The sequence below is a fragment of the Hesperophylax consimilis genome, chromosome 12 (genome assembly GCF_061612785.1).
Source record: "Hesperophylax consimilis isolate HC1 chromosome 12, BYU_Hcon_1.0, whole genome shotgun sequence".
In the NCBI taxonomy this organism is placed as follows: Eukaryota; Metazoa; Arthropoda; class Insecta; order Trichoptera; family Limnephilidae; genus Hesperophylax; species Hesperophylax consimilis.
The window spans coordinates 21,587,472-21,606,952 of NC_142847.1; the positions used below are offsets into that span (position 1 = coordinate 21,587,472).

Consider the following 19,481-nt stretch of genomic DNA (forward strand, 5'->3'; position numbering starts at 1 on the left):
CGCTCAGAAAGCGACGGTTCCCTAACTGTGTGAAAACTCAAACAGCGAACGATCATCGATGGTCAAGTGTCCGCCCGTAAGCTGACCCAAGACCATAAATGAACCACTCACTAGATCAATATCTTCGGGTTTTTAGTACTGAGCCCATGGGTCCTAATGTTTGCCATAGATAAAAGTCTGTAACTGAAAAATATACGTCACTACTACACATACTCACCATCGACTAGGATAGAAACTATAAAAAAGGCGTAACCATAGACAATATAATTCTCATTCGAAGCCAATCCCATTCACTAGCCTAAAATTTTGTACTGAGAACAATCAACCTGTCGTAAAAGTAAACTAAAATGACTTAAAATCCTTTAAATAAAGGAAGAACATTTATAAGATTATCAAATATGAAATGTTTTTTTACGACAGTAACGAATTTTGATATTTCTCTGCTTTTAACAGAAAAATGAAAAACACAGAAGATTTTTGTATTTCGTAATAAATTCTAATCTATCAATCCGTATTGACCATTTGCGAAAAAGACTAGGGTACTCCTTAAAACTCGGAAACCGATGTCGAATCGATGTATTGTCCGTACATCCTTTCACATCGCACTTAACATTTTTTGACATTTTCATGTTTTGACAGCGGCCTATAAACATGCATGAAGTTCGCACTGGTTTGTGGAAAATATACGTCACAGATACACAGCCATAGAGATTTACCGTGTCTTTTTTTCTGACCCACTTTTTTCTCGGAGTTATCCCCCCTGCCCAAGACCTGCCTCACGCTCAAGGAACCGCGCCACATCTCCTCATCACGGGGTGTAACTCTGGTGAAGTGTACACGTTACGAGGGAGGAAGTACTACAGAAATGATCCTGTGAAGTACAGTCCTGTCGATAAAAAGAAAATTTGCGTAAATACGAACAAGATGGATACGGTGATGTGCAAGCTTCGAACGGAAGTGGCGTCATCTCTGGCCGTGTGCAATAATTTTTTAACTCAACATTATTTTTTTTTTGTCAACGGGTAAATTATTTTTGATATTTTATATTCTGATTTAAGTCTGTGACAGACCACGCTATAAGCTTGGCCTATTTCAGCTTATCGCTCGCCATACATTCATATTGGTATTTCGAGCGATGTGCTAAAATAGACCAAGGCATAATGCGCATAGCGTAATGTGTCGCCTATCTTATGCAATATTTTTGATCGGAGGAAATATTCTTAATTATAATATCTTCTAAGCAATAGTAAATGTGTGTAAATGGCACTTGTGCCGTTGATTCTAAATAAAGAAGTGTCGCCAACTAGGTAGCTACCTACGTGAAGTCCGATTACCAAATATATTATTATGTTTCCACTGACGTCGGTGGTTTTCAATCATTTTCAGTAGGTTTCCACACGTTTGATGTTTTGTTTTTAAGCACGAATTTAGTACAAAAAAAAATCTTATCGGGTTTACGCAAAATGTTTTCAATAAATATTAAATTATGAATACTTAGCCAGTTCCGCAAGTGTTTCAACAAACTTCATAGTTTTTTTTTCACTTAACCATTTTAAAATATTCAGCAAACACGAGAACGACATATATTTATACGTAGGTACTACACATATTTTTTTCAGCATAAACACAAAATAAAGCTCTAAAGCGATATCCAAACTAATGGACTTTTGTTTTTGGTTTAGGTTGGTTCTATTCCTTCAACCTCACAACATTGATGCAATAGTCTCACTGTCTCTAGGTAATATATGTATATTGATTTTTTTCAAATTTAGAACAATAACAACTTAATTGTACATAACCACTCGAGCGATTGGTGTCATATATATTTACATCCACCGGGGGTGGAAGGTTTAATCCCCAGTCAAACCCAAAAAATGTACTTTAAATACCTCTATTAATAATAATAAATGACTGGTTAATTTTTTTATAACTATGTCCTTATTTTAATCACGACATGACGTCATGGTATGGTGGTCTCGTAACTCGTAACATGGTGTTATGGTAGTCCCGTAACGTCGCAAAACAAACATCACTTTTTTAAAATTATGTAATCACTCTCCTTATTTAATATATTTGCGGTAGAACAACACACAAATCAGCAAAAGCACCAAGCATCAACATCAACAATTGCTACCATTTGCAAACTGTCGATGTTCGATGGCACTGACTTTTTGACCACATGACACTTCAACATCCGTCGTGTTCCAAGGCCTGTACTGTAGTTGGCCTTGGGTGTATAAATATGATAATAATTATTGAAGAGTCACTTACCCAAATGCTGATATGATGTAAAATTGTACTGTAACTGGAACGAATGTTCTGTTGTACAATAAAAAATAAAAATTAAAATTAAAATTAAATAAAATAAAAATGATGCCAAAACGCTCTTTTTATCAAAAATCACCTCAGGGGCGCTATACATCTCAATGACTTACAACTAGGAAATGCAATCCCGGTATACCGGGATCCCGAAATACCGAGATCCCGCAGACATTTTGCGGGACTAATCTCGGTCGAAAATTTTGCGGGATCCCGCTGGACTGGCGGGATTACAGAGAAGCTTCTACAACTGCATCGACGTCCAGTTCTTCCACATCGGCTCATTGTGAACCTCAACCATCAATAAATAAAATCACTAACCATTTTTCAAGCGAAAACAATACCGTCGAAAAGAGGGTATCACGAATGGTGTCTAAAGATGGTTTACCATTCCGAGTTTTCTGTACCTCGTCGGATTTGCGAGATCTTTTTAAAGACGGGGGTTTTAACTTACCAACATCGTCTAATTCAATCAAATTAATGGTTATGAATTACGGAAAGACACTAAAAATGATGGTTATTCAAGATCTTTTAAAGCTGAAAGAGAGCAACTACAGATATTTTTTTTTTTTTTTTTATAGTGAATACCTCACAAGAGTCCCAAGATATACCCTCACTTACTCCGAATTACTTCGAGTCCGGTGGATTAAAAGGCACATACCTTCAATTCACTTACAATGCGCTAATGACTATTGTGCCAACCAGCGTGGAAGCTGAACGAGCTTTTTCAGCCGCTGGCTACCTTGTGTCCAATATCAGAAGCCGTTTATCAGATGCAACAATTAATACTTAAACATTTTTACGAAGCTATTTCCAAAATAATGTTTAATTAAACTTATGATGCTCATTGTACAAGAAAATTGTTTATCGTGTGAACGTTATTATTTAAATTTAAGTTTCAGTTCAGTTTCAGTTTCAGTGCCGGAAATCCGGGCGTTTATTTTATTTTCATTTGTGTACATAGATTTCTTTTACCCACCTCACTAGACAAAGTCTGTTCCGGGGCGGGTATGTTATGTAAATTTATGTCTTATCTTATTCTTTGCCAATTTATGACTTAAACTTTACCTATGTCTAACTAAAGGTATACCTATTAATAAATCATTTAAAATGTCCCAAAGAACTTGTTTTATTATAGGTATAAATTTAAAAGTCTAAAAACAAGGTTGGTAGATCGAGGTATTAGGCTTTATTATACGATTGATTAGATATCTAAGTCCACTCTGCTGGATCCCGCAAATACCTGGATCCAGCGGGACTAAGATTGTTCAGTCCCGCAAATACCTGGATTGACATTTTCTTGCGGGATTGCATTCCCTACTTACAACTTATAATCAGTGGCGGCCGGTGGTCAAAATATATGGGGGTTCACCGGATTACAACATTAAGTCATAAAATAAATTAAATAAAGGTACATACCTATTTATAAAGAAGTTCTATTCTCTGCTCCTTTTGTTTAGCGAAGACCTCTATCAATGTTTAACACTGATAGTGCGATCAGTCTGTCCTGGCTCAACGTGTTTAAAAAAGATTTTATTGTTTTCAACGTTGAGAAACATCTTTAGCTTTCAACTGAGGTCATTCCAAAGGTCATGAATGGTGCACAAAAGTTTTAGTAATTTCACAGTCTCGGGAAAGTCTTCTAATAAACAAGTACTATAAAAAATTTGTAAAATTGATAAAGGGCCGTTAGCTTTTGAAAAATCGTCGCGGGCGTAAATTCTACAGAGTTCACTTTTACTGAACTTTATTTAGGAAGTCATACGTTTTAAACGTAACATTGAAATCATGTTCTGGGAAATTTGACCTGTATCGATTTTTATTAAATAGCTCATTATGGTGTTTAACTTAGGCACGGTAGCCAGAATCCAATTGCATTCTGATGTCAACTTTTCCTAAAACCTTTAAGCTCAAAACTTTTTGTAAATGTAAATGACAAGAATTATGTTTTTTGATTTTTTAAGAAAGGTGAGTTACATCAGTAACACCGCTGATTGTCCAAACTGAATCAACATCGTAAATTAAACACGTAAAACAAAATAAACTATTCAATTGATCACATGCACAGAGCTCCGAAGCTTTGTTATACATTGTTTTGTTAAATGATCGAGTAAACTTCTTCGATCCAGATTTTCACTCTTGTTTTATTATCAGTTCAGATTTTAGGTGGACAGGCATTTTTTATTATCACTTTGTTTTCAAAACTCGGCCTATTGTTCTTAATGTATTCCACATTCAAACTCATTCTTAATTTATACTTTGAACAAACACAAAAGTAATCATAAATTAGTATAACCTGCAATTGATAACCCTATTAATAATTGATATACAAGATCGATATAACCTGCAATTAAACTTAAAAACTTTCGCAGAGTAAGAACATTTTTTAATTCAACAGACCGTGCCCGGCAACGGCGAGTACTGACTAAACTGATAATAAGTAATCTGACCATAACTCATCTCTTAATGACATGTTTTATCTTAAATGCTTGTATCCAAGAAGCGAAACATTCGCTGAAAATAGCAGATGGTAAATTGAAACCACGATATCGACAATAACATTAAACATACGCGTTTTAGTTTAACTTTCTACTGAATAAACCGTTCCTTCTGATGTGGTGGTAAAACCCCGAACGCCGTCCATGATATGGTATTATTTGCAAAGAATAGTATGAACTGGTATGTACCCACGCTTTCGACTGTTCCACAGAATATGCGACAAAGCAGTTAAATTTTGGATCGCAATCGAAAACGAACTGCTACGAACATAGGCACAAGTCAAAGTCGGTCTGCAAGTTAAGCGCGCTTAATAATTAGGTACCTTTTGAATGAGATATTATAACCGAACCGAGTTTCGTATTGTGATTAGTCATGTCGGAAATCTTGTTGGTTGTTCGGCGCTCGGGAGCACATATTAGCTGGCCGCCACTGCTTATAATGCATGTTTTTTTCACTATTTAATCGTTTTCGAGATATGTAATATAAAAAAGGATATAAATACATAGTTAGATGAATTTTATTTTTTTTATTGAATAAATAGTTAATACATATCAACAAACAAGTCCTGTTTAGCCAATTGAATTGGCTTGTCAACAGGTGCTTAAAGTTTAGTTACATAATATACATTTTTACAAGTTATAATTTACATCTTATATCTACAGAATCAACAATTTTTTCATACAATTTTTCATACATATTAAAGTAATTTTTTTTTCTGATAGCCAATTTTTCACCATATATTTAACCTTATTCATAGACTTACATTGCTTTATAGTGTCAGGTAATAAATTAAATATCTTCGGTACGTTGTATTCAAACGTTCTCTGTCCGTATTTATTATTAAATTTCGGAACTATTAACCCGTCATTGCGCGTGAATCTAGTACTGTATTTATGTTCTAATTTTTCTTTATGCTGCGGGGTAAATATATACTGAAATATGATTTTTTTGCCATAGAATAGCCTTAACAGGTAAAATTTTGGCACTCTGAAATAGCAACGGTGTATTATGTCTCTGTTTAAAAATATTAGGGACGACTAGTAATTTTACAATTGCGTTTTGTACAACTTGGACTTGTTTCAGATTGGTTATAGTAGTAATTCCCCATATGGTTAATCCATATCTTATAATAGATTCTGCCATTGACATATAAATTATTTTAAGTGTTTCAATTGATAGGAAAAAATTTAATGTGTACATTCTGCCAGCAATTGATCTGAGTCTTTTACAGGTTTTTGTAATATGTTTGTCCCATTTGAAAAAGCAATCTACTGTGACACCAAGATAGACATATTCCGTAACTAATTCTAAGCTTTCAAATTTACAATTAGTCGTGATATTTTTATGGATGCAATTAAAATTATTAGAAATAATATTAGGATTAAATTGAAATCTTGCATTAGGTGATCTTATATGCATAACTTTGTTTTTTGTAGCATTTATTAATAGTCCTGCATCATGTGACCATTTACAAAGTTGATTAAAGTCAATTTGCATGAGTTCAATTGCAATTTTTAGATCTTTATGTGAAATGACCAATGCCGAATTATCTGCGAATACAAAATGTTTAACAAAAGAGAAAAGTTTTTTCATTATAGTTACATAAATTATATATAGTGTAGGTCCCAATATGGAACCTTGTGGAACTCCTGCAGATACATTAATTGTTTTACTAAAAGTATTGTTTATTTTGGTACATATTTTTCTATTTCTAAGATAATCTTTAAATAAATTTAATACATTTCCTCTTATTCTAATTTTTTCTAAGGTTTCTAGCAGTTTTTTGGAGTTAATTGTGTCAAAAGCTTTAGAGTTATCGATAAATAACACAATAACATGTAATTTATTATTTAATTGATTATTTATGTAATTGGAAAAATCTTGCAGTAATTTTTCAGTATTTTTTTTTCTTTGAAAGCCATATTGATTTGGATCTATGATAGCGAATTTTTTAATGTAATTATTTAATTTATTTGATAAAAATTTTTCGAGAATTTTTTCTAACGCAGGTAGAATACTAACAGGCCTATAATTTCCCAGTTCAATGTGTTTTCCACCTTTATATTGGTCTAGTAATGCTACATTTAAATTCTTGTGGAATTTTTGCTTGCTTTATTATCGTATTGATTAAATGAGTAATTATTGGCCCAAGAGTTTTTATATATTTTTTTAAATCAAACATTCTTATATTGTCAATACCTGTGCTTTTAGAGTTTTTCATTTTTTTAACAATGTTTCAATATCAGTAATAGTAGCTCTTGGTATAAATAAACTGTAAGGCAGTTCTTCCAGTACAATATTAGTAGCTTTGTGATTGCATTTATGTAACATGTTGCTGATGCTATCCGAGAAGTAATTCACAAAATCATTTGACACAGAATCCTCAGTTCTATCTTTTAACATTTATCGTGTTATTGTTTCATCGCAATCGTTTTTTGGTTTACGTCCTAAAATATTATTTATCTCATCCCAGGTTTTTTTTTGTATCATTAAAACAGTTTTTAAATTTATTATTATAGTAGTTAGTTTTATCTTTATTTATAAGTTTATTGACAAGGTTTCGTGATTTTTTGTATTCTGTTTCATATGTTTTGTTTGTTGGTGTACTTTTCCATTTTTTTTTATATTGTTTATTCCTTTTATTTATTAGACATAATAATTCACTGCTTACCCATTCATTTATTGCATAAGGTCGTGTTTTCGGTTTTTGCACTATCGTTTTAGAACTACTCTTATAAAATGTATTAAATAAAGATTTTATTTTTTCATATAATGAAATACAATCCTTCTCCTCTATAAGTTTACTCCAGTTATAATCTCTGATATATCTATCAATATCCTTTTGTGAGATGATTTGAATATACTTATTTGCAAAGTCTACCTGACGTTTATGAGATTTTATATTAATAGCAGTGATAAAATGATCGGCAATATTATTTTCACAGACGCAAGCAGTTATTTTCTTGCCTCTAAATTTGGCAAATATATGATCAATACACGTGCGAGTAATTTGTCCACAGCTTCTCTGGTTACTACATTGATGCATTTTGTTAAATAATGGTTAGTAAGTAAGTTTTCATATGAATTTACTATCTTATCTTGTTCATCAAGCAAATTTAGATTTATATCTCCAAGTAATATAATATTTTCCTTACTATTAATTGTCTCAAGATATGATGATAATTCCGTAAGAAATGAAGATTTACTGAAATTAGGAGGTCTATAGATAGCTATTATATTGACTTTAGTTTTGTCCTGGAGTATGAGCTTTCCTGTTATATTTTCAAAATGTATTGATTTTAATGTTTTTAGTCTAAATTCAAAATTGTTTCTTATACAGGGTGTATCGGCACTAACCCGACAAACTTTAACCAGCTATTCCTTAGCACATTTGGAGTAAAAAATGTTATGGGCACTTTGCTGTCCGGTAGCATTTTTTTTTCAATTAAAAACAAAAAAAAATAAAATTTCCACACTACATCACTGTCATTGGCATTGCGTTTCGTGTTCAACAGCTGTTATAAGCAAGTATGTCAAAAAGCGTCTTTGCTCTTTCGCACACACTAAATAATAATAGTTAAAAATGAGACGAATGGTGCCGTGCCATTTCGTTGTGATTGTATAAGTGCGCCAATATAGGCACAAACGTGCATTATTCAACGGAATTCGAATAAAATATTTGCCAGATGGGTTTTCACACTTTGACAAAGGATAAAACAGTGGTGACATGTGGTGAAAATATGAATAATAATTTTTTTATTAAAAAAAAACGTTACCGGACAGCAAAGTGCACATAAGATTTTTTACTCCAAATATGCTATGGAATACCTGGTCAAAGTTTGTCGGGTACGTGCCGATACACCCTGTATACAATATAATACCTCCTCCTGACTTATCAGTCCTACAGTAGTTATATGCATTATATCCAGGAATATTGTACAAACACATGCTTTCAGTTTGAACAGATGTTTCACATAGCATCAGAATGTCAATATGCTTCAAACAATTAAGTAAATATATATGCAATACATCCCAATATTTTTGTATAGATCTTATATTTAATTGAATACAAACAAGATTATCAGACGAATTTGTGTTTTGTTTTTTTATTCAATCTTCTAAATTATTTACTGTACTACTTTCTATTTCGTTATCATTATCTATATAAGAAAAATTATTCTGCGCCATTTAATTCGTGATGGTAATTAATTATTTTCTTGTTTTGTTTAACAACAGACGTGTTTTGAGTATAAATTGAAGAATTTAATGTTAAATATTTAACAATATAAAAGTGATTGTATTGGAAGCTAATTGGTACAAGTACTTTTTGATAAAGGCTTAATAAATATAAAATAAACTGTATTTTTTTATATATTTTTTTATTTATTTTTATTTAGGAAGCAAACAGTCGTACAGTAAAAAATTATTACAATAAACATTCATATGTTCTAGACCAATTAAGTTCCATTGAATTAAATTTAGATTTAGTATTTTTTACCTACACAACATATTAAATGGCAAAAAAATAAACATAATAAAGAAATACATAAAATTAAAAACGAAAAGAAAAAATAAAACTTTTCGCATAGCTATACTATTCACTACGGGTGGTAAATGTAATTTTCACAACAAAAAAATCGAATAAAATAAAAGTATTTTAATTTATTAAGCTGAATTTTATATGATATTAAGTTATGGTTGAAAATGTCTACATCTCTAGAGGCATTGTGAGTTTCACAGATACGTACTATTACAGAGTTTTGCGCGTATTTGGATTTACAATGTGGTATTCTGAATAAATCGTTCGATCTGGTGTTTTGCTTGGGGCAACGAAATGCAATCCTTTCTAACAGATATGATGAATCAACTAGGCAGTTCATGATTTTGTGTAAGAATAATGCATCAGAGATTTTTCTGCGTTTATATAAAGTGACAGGGACAAATCGATGGTCACTAAAACGATACGATAGGTGTTTCATAAATTTGTTCTGAATATTTTCAATGCGATCAATATATGTTTGATATTGAGGATTCCAAATTACTGAGGCGAATTCTAGTTGTGACCGTACATATGACATATATAACAGAATTAGGGTGTGTGCTACCGTAAAAGGCTTTGTAATTCGAATAATGAAACCCAATTGCTTATAAGCTTTTTTTAGAATATGATCCCTAAATAACATTTTAGAATCTAGTATTACTCCAAGATCTCTTATTGTTTCTACTCGTTGTAGGTAAAAAGGTGTTTTTTTCGTGTAAAAGTAATAACATTACATTTATCTATGTTTAGATATAGTTGATTGTTTTTGCAATATTCCTCAATTTTACGAAGGTCTTCTTGTAATTGGTCGCATTCATCTATGGAGCCAATACATTTATATAATTTCATGTCATCAGCGTAAAATAGGAAACAAGAATTACTGATAACACGATTCATGTCGTTTATGTATAAAATAAACAAGAGAGGGAGCCTTGCGGTACCCCTGAGGGAATAATTATAATTTGTGACATGTAACCTTTTAAAGCAACAGCTTGACTTCTATTTTTAACATATGAAGAGAACCATCTCAGAAGATTTCCACATATACCAATCTTCGAGAGCTTGTTTAACAGTATGTCGTGATTTACTTTGTCAAAAGCCTTAGAAAAATCTGTGTAGATGGAATCTGCCTGTTTCCCATTATCCATAGAGTTAAGAACAAAATCAGTAAACTGTCCTAGGTTCGAATCAACAGATCTGCCTTGAAAAAAACCATGTTGATGGGGGCTAATAATCGTATTTTTGCATGAGTCAAAAAGTTGGTTACACGCGATTTTTACCAAGATTTTACTTAAGACACATAGTTTAGAGATAGGTCTATAATTTTCAATGTTGTGTTTGTCTCCTTTTTTAAAAACAGGTGAAACAAAAGCTTGTTTCGAAATGGTAGGAAATACACCTTCTTTAAAAGATTTTTGGAACAGTAGTGTTACAGGAGTAACTAGTATTTCAGCACAATTAACAATAAAAATTGGGTGTAACTTATCACAACCGGCACTCTTTTTTGTGTCCACATTTTTGAGATGTTTTAACACTAATGGTGCAGTTATATCAATTGAATCAAAATTAATTGAATTTATGGTAACATCATTACTTGAATCAACAATATTTGTGGAAGTATTATTAGTAGTTTTATCGGGGATAAAGACAGATTGGAAGTAATCGTTAAAAAGATTGCAAATTCGTTGACAATCACTTGAGGAAATGTTTTTCTGATACACGTTATTAGGTACTTCAGAAGATGACTGTTTTGATTTCACGAAAGTCCAAAAATATTTCACATCTTTCCTTATATTTAACTCGGCTTTCTTTATATACATAGTATAACACTCTTTTTCTGTTCTTTTTGGCGAGTCCTGAGTAATGAGAAGGTATGATAATCTGAGGGGTGTGAATAATTTTTAAACTTTCGGTGATACTTTAGCTTTTCTTCGATGATTTTGATTAGGTAGGGAGTGTACCACGGGGGATATTTGGGAGACAGATAAATGGTTTTTGATGGTACGTAGTGATCAATAGCTACATTAATAACTTCGTAGAATTTATCAGTTGCTTCTTCCATACCCCTTGAACTAAAAATATTCGACCAGTCAAATTGCTCCAAAAACTCGTTAATCTTGACGTAGTCAGCTGAATTAAATAATAAGACTTGTCGTGGTTGATGTATTAAGCAAGGTTCGTTTTTTAGTCTTATTTCTATTTTGAAAGATTTGTGATGCAAATCTTCAGTTAAAAGGGGAGGAATGCAAGGTTGTAATGAGCAGTTCATGTTGCTAAGTCAAGAACACGTTGATTTACATTTAAGATGTTATTATATTGAGAAAAGTCACAAAGAGATAAAAAGTCTATAACAGTAAAGCTGGCTTCGTCAACAGGTATTTGTGGTATCATCTGTCTTTCAGAATTTAGATTCCAGATAAGTCTAGAAATGTTATAATCACCTACCAGAAGAAAGTCATCATCAGGATAGTTCAATCGGAGCTGACTAGCGGACTCAAAGTGAGCTTTAAGATTTCTAATATGATTCGTACCATGGGGATGGTAAGAGCAGCAAATGTTAATATTTTTATTAGAGGTAGCTGAAGTAATAGTTACCCATATATCTTCAGCCTCTAGTGTGGACCAGCTAGTTTGATGAGTAACATTATATTTGGACTGGACAGCAAAAAGAACACCCCCTTCCAATGTTTGACCTGTGAGATTATAGTTTCTGTCACGTCTAAAAACATTATATCTGCCGTCAAAAATCTCCGGATCACAAATATTATCGAGAAGCCAAGTTTCTGAAATACAGATAATATCAAAGTCATTGTTTAGAACAGCCCTTAGAAAATCATGCGTCTTTGTGCGCAATTCTCGTACGTTTTGATAATATATAGTTAAGGAAGCCATATTGTATTACACAGATAAAATAACAGAAAAAAACATTTTCCATAATAAAAATAATAATAATGGTATGATGAAGTAAGTATGTGAATTCGATTCATATAGATAAAAAGTGTTCGATGCAGATTCAATACCTCACGAGATGTATAGCATGCCATAATCTGATTGAAAGTAGTTTGTTTACTGACAATTAGTATATAAAAAATGAAGTATAGTTTAAGTTCTGTGTGCGACTTAATAATATTAAATGCGAAACTAAATGAAAAGAAAAAAATACTTTGTTTAGATAATTTAAGTGAAATAAAATTAAAATGCGAAACTAAATGAAAAGAAAAAAGATTTTGTTTGAATAATATAAGTGAAATTATTACGGTATTTATAGAGAGTCATGCTATTTTGCTTATATCTGCCTCAGAGGAAATTCGAATGACAGGAGAGCTGTCACTTTTTCTCATAAATATATTGCAGTTTGTTGTCCACAGATAATGATATTGTTTTTCAGCTTTAATTTCCCTGGCTTTCTTCATCAGTAGCTTGTTAGAAGGCGTGAGGTGGTCGTTGAGGAATATGCGCATGGCTGCTCCTGGAAGACCAATATCTGCTGAAGTCAGGGTCCGGTGGCGTCGAGCAGCTGTCAGCAAAGCATCCTTATAATCTCGCCGAAGGAGACGTAGAATAATTTTGGACGTAGATGTAGGTGTGGGTGTGACTTTGGGAGTTGCCGTTGACCTAGGCCATTGGCGAACTCTATGGATGAAATCAACGTCTTCTCTTTTTATGGGGAATCCTACTTTTTGGGATATATTGCCAACAATATCGTTTAGATTCTCTTTTTCTGAGGTCGGGACTCCACTGATTTCAATGTTACAGGATCTGTCCCATTGATCCCTTAGATTGTTTTTGAATTCTAACATCTTTACACGTTCATTCAGGGTTATTATTTCACAATCAAGGGTTTTGACTTTAGCTTCATAATCGTCAATTTTAGCACAGCAGAAGACAATCGATGTTTTGAGGTCGGTTAATTCGTTTTTGAATTGTTCTTTAATTGATTTAATAAAGAGTTCACTCATTTCTTGAAATTTCTTATCTATATATTTGATATTCTGTATTTCTGTATGTTCACATCTAGTGTTATTTCAAAATATTTGTCATATTTTAAGATTTTTTTAAAAGTTGTTTTTATAATTATGAATGTGAAATATAGTACACAGTGAATAAATGCATGTTTAAGTAAACAAAAAAATGTTGTTGACGTTATGATATTACTATTCAAAAAATAATATATTATAATAATGTTATTTTTGCTAGTTAATTTGTGACCTTTTATAATTTTTATAACAATATTTATGTAATAAAATGTAATAACACTATATCTACTTTGGGAGAGGTTTAATCTTATTTCTATTAAATATTCTATTTTTTCTTTTGCTAAAGAGCTCATTTTTTTATACACGATACATTTCGTTTTATCGTTTGCAGAATTCCTGATGTCAATATTCCAGTTCATTTTTTTATTTTTTTTATCACATTTTTTACATTTAGGTTCCTTTATCTTTGTTAGCACAACCTTTGTAGGAATGATCACCAGCACAGTGTGTACACAATGGTTTGTCCTTTTCTTTATGAAGACACCTGACAGAAGTATGTCCAAAGCCCAGGCAGTGATAGCATTGCACTAGAGCAGAGGTTCCCAAACTTTTTTGCCCCGTAGACCACTTGCCAAATATATTTTTTTCCGTAGACCCCCTGCCTGCCGAATATTGAATTTTCATAAAACTATTAACGTCCCATGTGATAATCATTTATTTTCTTAGTAAAAAGATTCCCTTCCCTTGCCTGCCCTACAACCGGGTGGCGGTATAGTTGCTCTGTTTTTGCATTGTGCAGACAGGGGCACCCTTGTGAGGTATTACACCAAATGAAAATGAAGCAGGATAAGCAACGGGAATTTCTTTCTGTAGCTGGCCCTACAGAACTGCCCCTTAAGTTCTTTGTTAGCGCTTATTCCGATCAGTTCTTCTTGTCATATGATATCTGATTCTTCAACATTCCACTTCCACAGTCAAAATGTCCTCAAACTTAGTTTTGAAGTCTGTGTGAAGTACATCTAAATGTTGAACGTCATTATTACCCTGGACGTTTTTCAAAAACAAGTTGGGAATCTAGAAAAATTCGCAGCTTCCGATGTGCAATGTTTTGCTTCAATATATTAATACTGATGAGAAAGGGAACGTATAATTTTACTTATACATCTCATTAAACAACTTTACGAAATATAAAAATTCAAATATCCAATAAGTTATTTCTCAGTCTATTATTAGTATTACGTAACTATGTTATTTGTGTTAGGTGTATTGTGTCATCCACGGAACTCCTAAATGTTGACTTAAGGTAAATGGGGGTCCGCTCGTATTTACCCCCATTTGAATCTCGTGGACCCCCAAATTTTTTTTTCGCTGATGTAGACTCCCAGCAAGCCGTTATCGACCCCTGGGGGTCTATATAGACCACTATGGGAACCTCTGCACTAGAGGATGGGCATCCTCTACATGTATTCTCTGGTATCCCACATAGATTTTACCGGTATATACTATCCTTCTTCTTATTTCAGTACTAACTTCTATTATGTAATTAGATGTGTTATTATATTTGTTTTTCAAGATCTTTTTTAACGTCATCTCAATTTCTGGTTTATCTTTCATCACATCCTTGATATCTTCATTTTGTTCGATTATATCTTTTATAATATCATCCTTATTATAGTGATTAGCAATGCCCTTAAGTATTATAGTTGGTCTTTTATTTTTAATTTCTGTGGTACTGATGTCTTTGAACTCGTCTCCAATAGCGTTACTCATTTTTTCGGCATCGTACTTTGTCGAACATTTTATAAGTATTCTATTTTTAGATATCGCATTAACACCAATCACTTTGGCACCAATCTTACTTAAGTTAATTTTCTTCCTGATTTTATTTTGTATATTTTCTGAAGATTCCTCAGCATTGTTCGATGAAACTATTAATTTGTAATCACTTTTCAATATTTTATTTTGGTTTTCAGCTACTTTCCCGTATCCAAATGTTGGTTCGATTATTTTTTCCTTTGCTTCAGATAACTGAAGAGTTAGATGTCCCATCCAGTTTAATATAGCACTTGTTTTCGTTGTAATTAAGTAAATTTGTTCTTTATTAAATTTATTCACTTTATCTTGAACACAATTCAATAAATCATCTGAGCATCTGCCTCCTTCGCAAAATCCATGAATTGATTTGGATTCATTTTTTTTTAAAGTAAAAAACACCGTTTTTATTAAAGTTCTAGATATTTAGGATAAACTTTAAATTTCGTTATGTTTCATTGTTTATTAATTGTTTAATTCACTAAATTGTTGTGTCTTATTGTCTTTTTTTCACAAACAATGAAATAGAGCACAGAGTCACTTTTTTTTAGTTTAAAAACGCACAAACAACGCACGATCGCGAAATCAATGTATTCTGCACTTTTTATTGCTTTAGTATAGCTTTATTTGCGTTTATTTCTTTAAATTTGTATGAGCAAGGATGAAACGTCAAGTCTGTAGGTAGACAAAATTATCAATATGATTAGGTACATTTTTTTTTCAAAGAAATATTTGAAATTAAATAAAATGCAGAAAGATTTAGGTGTCTAATTTACGTCGTTTCATAGATCTCTTATCCCGAGGGAAATATTTGTGGACAATTCTATGTAAAACTTTACAGTGAAATCGATAACGTTACAATATCGGATTGACAGGCGTAACTCCTGATGGTTTTATACCGATTTCCCGAGCACGGTCAAACAGATTTTAGTAACGCAATAAATGAGAATTCGATATACGCTGCTCGGTCGGTGGCTGAGTTGACATCGCGTTTGGGTCCCACCCAGGCGTAATGTGTTCAATTCCTTAACTGGCTAAGTCCACCATCAAAACACAAGCAACATTTAAAAAAAAAAAAAAATTTCGTCTGGTTATTCGTAACCCGGGAATTTTTATCTATCTTTTTAAAATAAAATAAAATATGGTTTTATGGCCCATCCCCTTCTCCTCCTCACTACCCTAGCTTCACAAGATAACTACCCCAATTGGGGATGCCATGGTCATGGTCCCACTGGCTGCAGACGGTTGGGCTGGGTCGGGAGCAGTTGGGACTCTTGTGCGGTATTCACTTTTTTTATATGTGCTCAGCACATATTAAATAAATTGTCAAGCCACTGAATAATGACCATGGAAACGGTCTGGCGTTGCCGCCTTAGGTTGTATTTATTTTTTCAATGGTTTGTAACTCCTCAACCTTAGTTTTCACGAACTTTAGAGTATTTGGCCGACAAAGTAGAAAACTACAATTGGCAAAATCAACACGATTTTCAAAATTTTTATCAATTATTTTATCAATCATTTTAATCAGTTGTACCTGTCTACCATGTATGTTAACACGGGGATTTTTAGCATAATTATATTTTCCATGCCGTTGAGATACGATCTCCACCAGAAATGTGCTGAACAAAATGTTTTTTTCCGGCAGTGGTAACTCGACACATTAATCCAAGAAAAATACTTGAATAATTAAATTCATCGAAAAAGTTAAAACGGGATCATATTATAATAAACATATAGATCCTCTCGTAGGCTTTTACACAGGCCTTTGTGAATCCGTTCTCATTTCTAAGCTCATTTTTCGCTTTGTCAGTCAAAGCAGTCATTTCTCTGAAAGGGGACATTTCAAAAGCAAGACCGGCTTAATATTTTACAAAAGAGAATAATTTATAATAATAGCTCTAATGTATTAGTTTGGAGAACTTTATCTGCCACTTTGGGTTTTCATCGGTTGTTTAGACGACAGGATCCATGGGCATAGGCAGGGGGTTGGACTGGGGTGGCAGGGGGGGGCAGCTGCCCCGGCTGTGGCGCTTTTCCGCGTCTTTGTGAGAGTTATAACTAATTTTCTACTACTTTCCCTCTCATCACTTATTCAGTGGGGATGCCACAGTTCCACAGGTTCTGAGGTTTTTGAAGAAATGGGACCAATGTGCGGTATTCGCAATTTTTTAGAAGTCTAGACTTAACAATATATTTATTTATTTTTATTTGCTCTTTCCAAATGCAAAAGAATATTTTATAATAATATATAATACACAATTCAAAATTATGATGGCATTGAATTTTTTCAATTATTTTAAACTTTAAAATGTTCATATTTATCTTCAAATCACGATTGGGTGACACAGCACTATCTTGCACGAACCCTTTTAATATAATAATAGAACAAATGTGGTTTATTGTTTTCCTTTCAAAGTTATAAGCCTAAGTCATAGGAATACATTAAATGTATATACTAAGTTGTTGAGCGCCCTTGAGGTGATTTTCTCAAGAAAACGGCCTATACAAATCCAATCCTATCCACTAATTATTATTATTAAAGGGGGCGCCAAACTCAGTATGCCCATGGGCCCCATTCATGGCCTGAGAGGGCCCTGTTCACAACCCTGAGCAACGCCGGATACACGTCAGCTCGAATGTAAATATTTCTAGTTTATTCTGACTATTACTTTCTATTCCTGAAGCTGTAAAAATTTTATTTATAATATTCATCATAGACTCGTAGTTAGATAGGTAATACGTAGTTTATTACTTACCAATCAGCAAGGTGTAAAATATGTAATCTAATATATATTATAAAAAGAAATCCGTGTTTCTCAAGCCGCCTAATTTTCTTCACAGCCAGCCACTGCCATCCGCCGGTGGTAATGGTGGTAGATAGCCCTTGGTGTCACATCGAAAATAAAATAGTTTGGTGGGGGTGGCGGAGCGTGGGTGGGAGTGGGTGACGAAATTGTGCTTTGTTATGGGATGGTCGCGAATGTTTCAGATTATTTCAGGATGGGTCCGCCGACTGTGTCAGTGAGTCTGGAAGGTTCCAGAAAGTTCATGAAGGTTCTTGAATGCTCTAAGGTTCTGGAAGGAGAAAGTTCAAGAAGGTTCTAGAAGGTAGAAGGAAGAAACTGAGTGGCAGAGTGTTTCGGCGAGTCTAGAAGGTTCCAGAAAATTCGAGAATACTCTTGAAAGATTTACTAGCTGACGTGCACCCGGCGTTGATTGACTTTTCTCTACTTTCTATAAATATAATATGCAATTCCCTAAATGATGGTGAAAACCCTATCAAAATTCATTGGGTAATTTAGAAGAACTAAGCGCACCAACAGACAGACGCGGATAGCAACTTTATTTTAGTAACTTTATTTAGTACGTGTATCCGTCGCCGCTGTGGATTATCCTTATTAGATAGACATGTACAGGAGATAGATGTACCATCGTGGACTTTTCTGTAGGCTTTTTTTAAGATTTTGGTTTGGTTATTTTGGTCTTAAAAGGTTTAGCCGGCGTTAGCAATGTAAAAAAAAAAATGTTACCGGACAGTAAAGTGCCCATAACATTTTTTACTCCAAATGTGCTAAGGAAAAGCTGGTTAAAGTTTGTCGGTTACGTGCCGATACACCCTGTATACATAAACCTTCCGGAAGAAATTTTCTTAATGATATTGAAAACCCTATCCATTGCGTAGTTTAGAAGAGCTCTTAAACGCCAGCGTATCAATTCTTGGCGTGCCGACACAAAATTTTCCCAGAGAGCTGAGATCTGATTCTATTCTCGTCATAACATACTTGTTTTTTGCAAAATGATTTTTTTTTGGAAATAGTACTTTCTTACCAGTTAATGTGATAATATTTTATTATAAAATGAGTATATAATCTACTGTACGTAGTTCCCCAGAGTAGCTAGTTCTGTTCAGAGAAATTACTTTTTAAATTTAGGATAAGCTGACGTTTAAGAGGCTAAGGATACGTTTAAAAAAATTTCTACAAATATTACTAGCTATTCTGGAGAAACTACGTATAGTAGATTATATACTATTTTTATAAATTAATTTATAAAAACATTATCTGGTGAGACGGTACAATTCACAAAAACATAATTTTACAAAAAACAAGTATGTTCTGACTAAAATAGTATTAGATGGCGACGGCGAAAATTTTGCAGCAGCACTCCAAGAGAATAAAAATTTAATTTAATTTAATATCTAATAAAATCTAACTTCAATGAAAAAAATGTCCGAGTTGGTATTTAATATTAGTGCCTACACTTACTAGTGCATCAGTGATGAATGAGCCCACGTCTATAACCAAGCATATCTATGACTTGTAACCTGCAATTTC

General features: G+C 33.1%; 1 pseudogene; it reads right to left on the bottom strand.

Moving 5' to 3' along the window:
- Positions 1-789: 789 nt before the first annotated feature.
- LOC149419316 (small nucleolar RNA U3) lies at positions 790-888 on the bottom strand (annotated as a pseudogene).
- Positions 889-19,481: the final 18,593 nt, after the last annotated feature.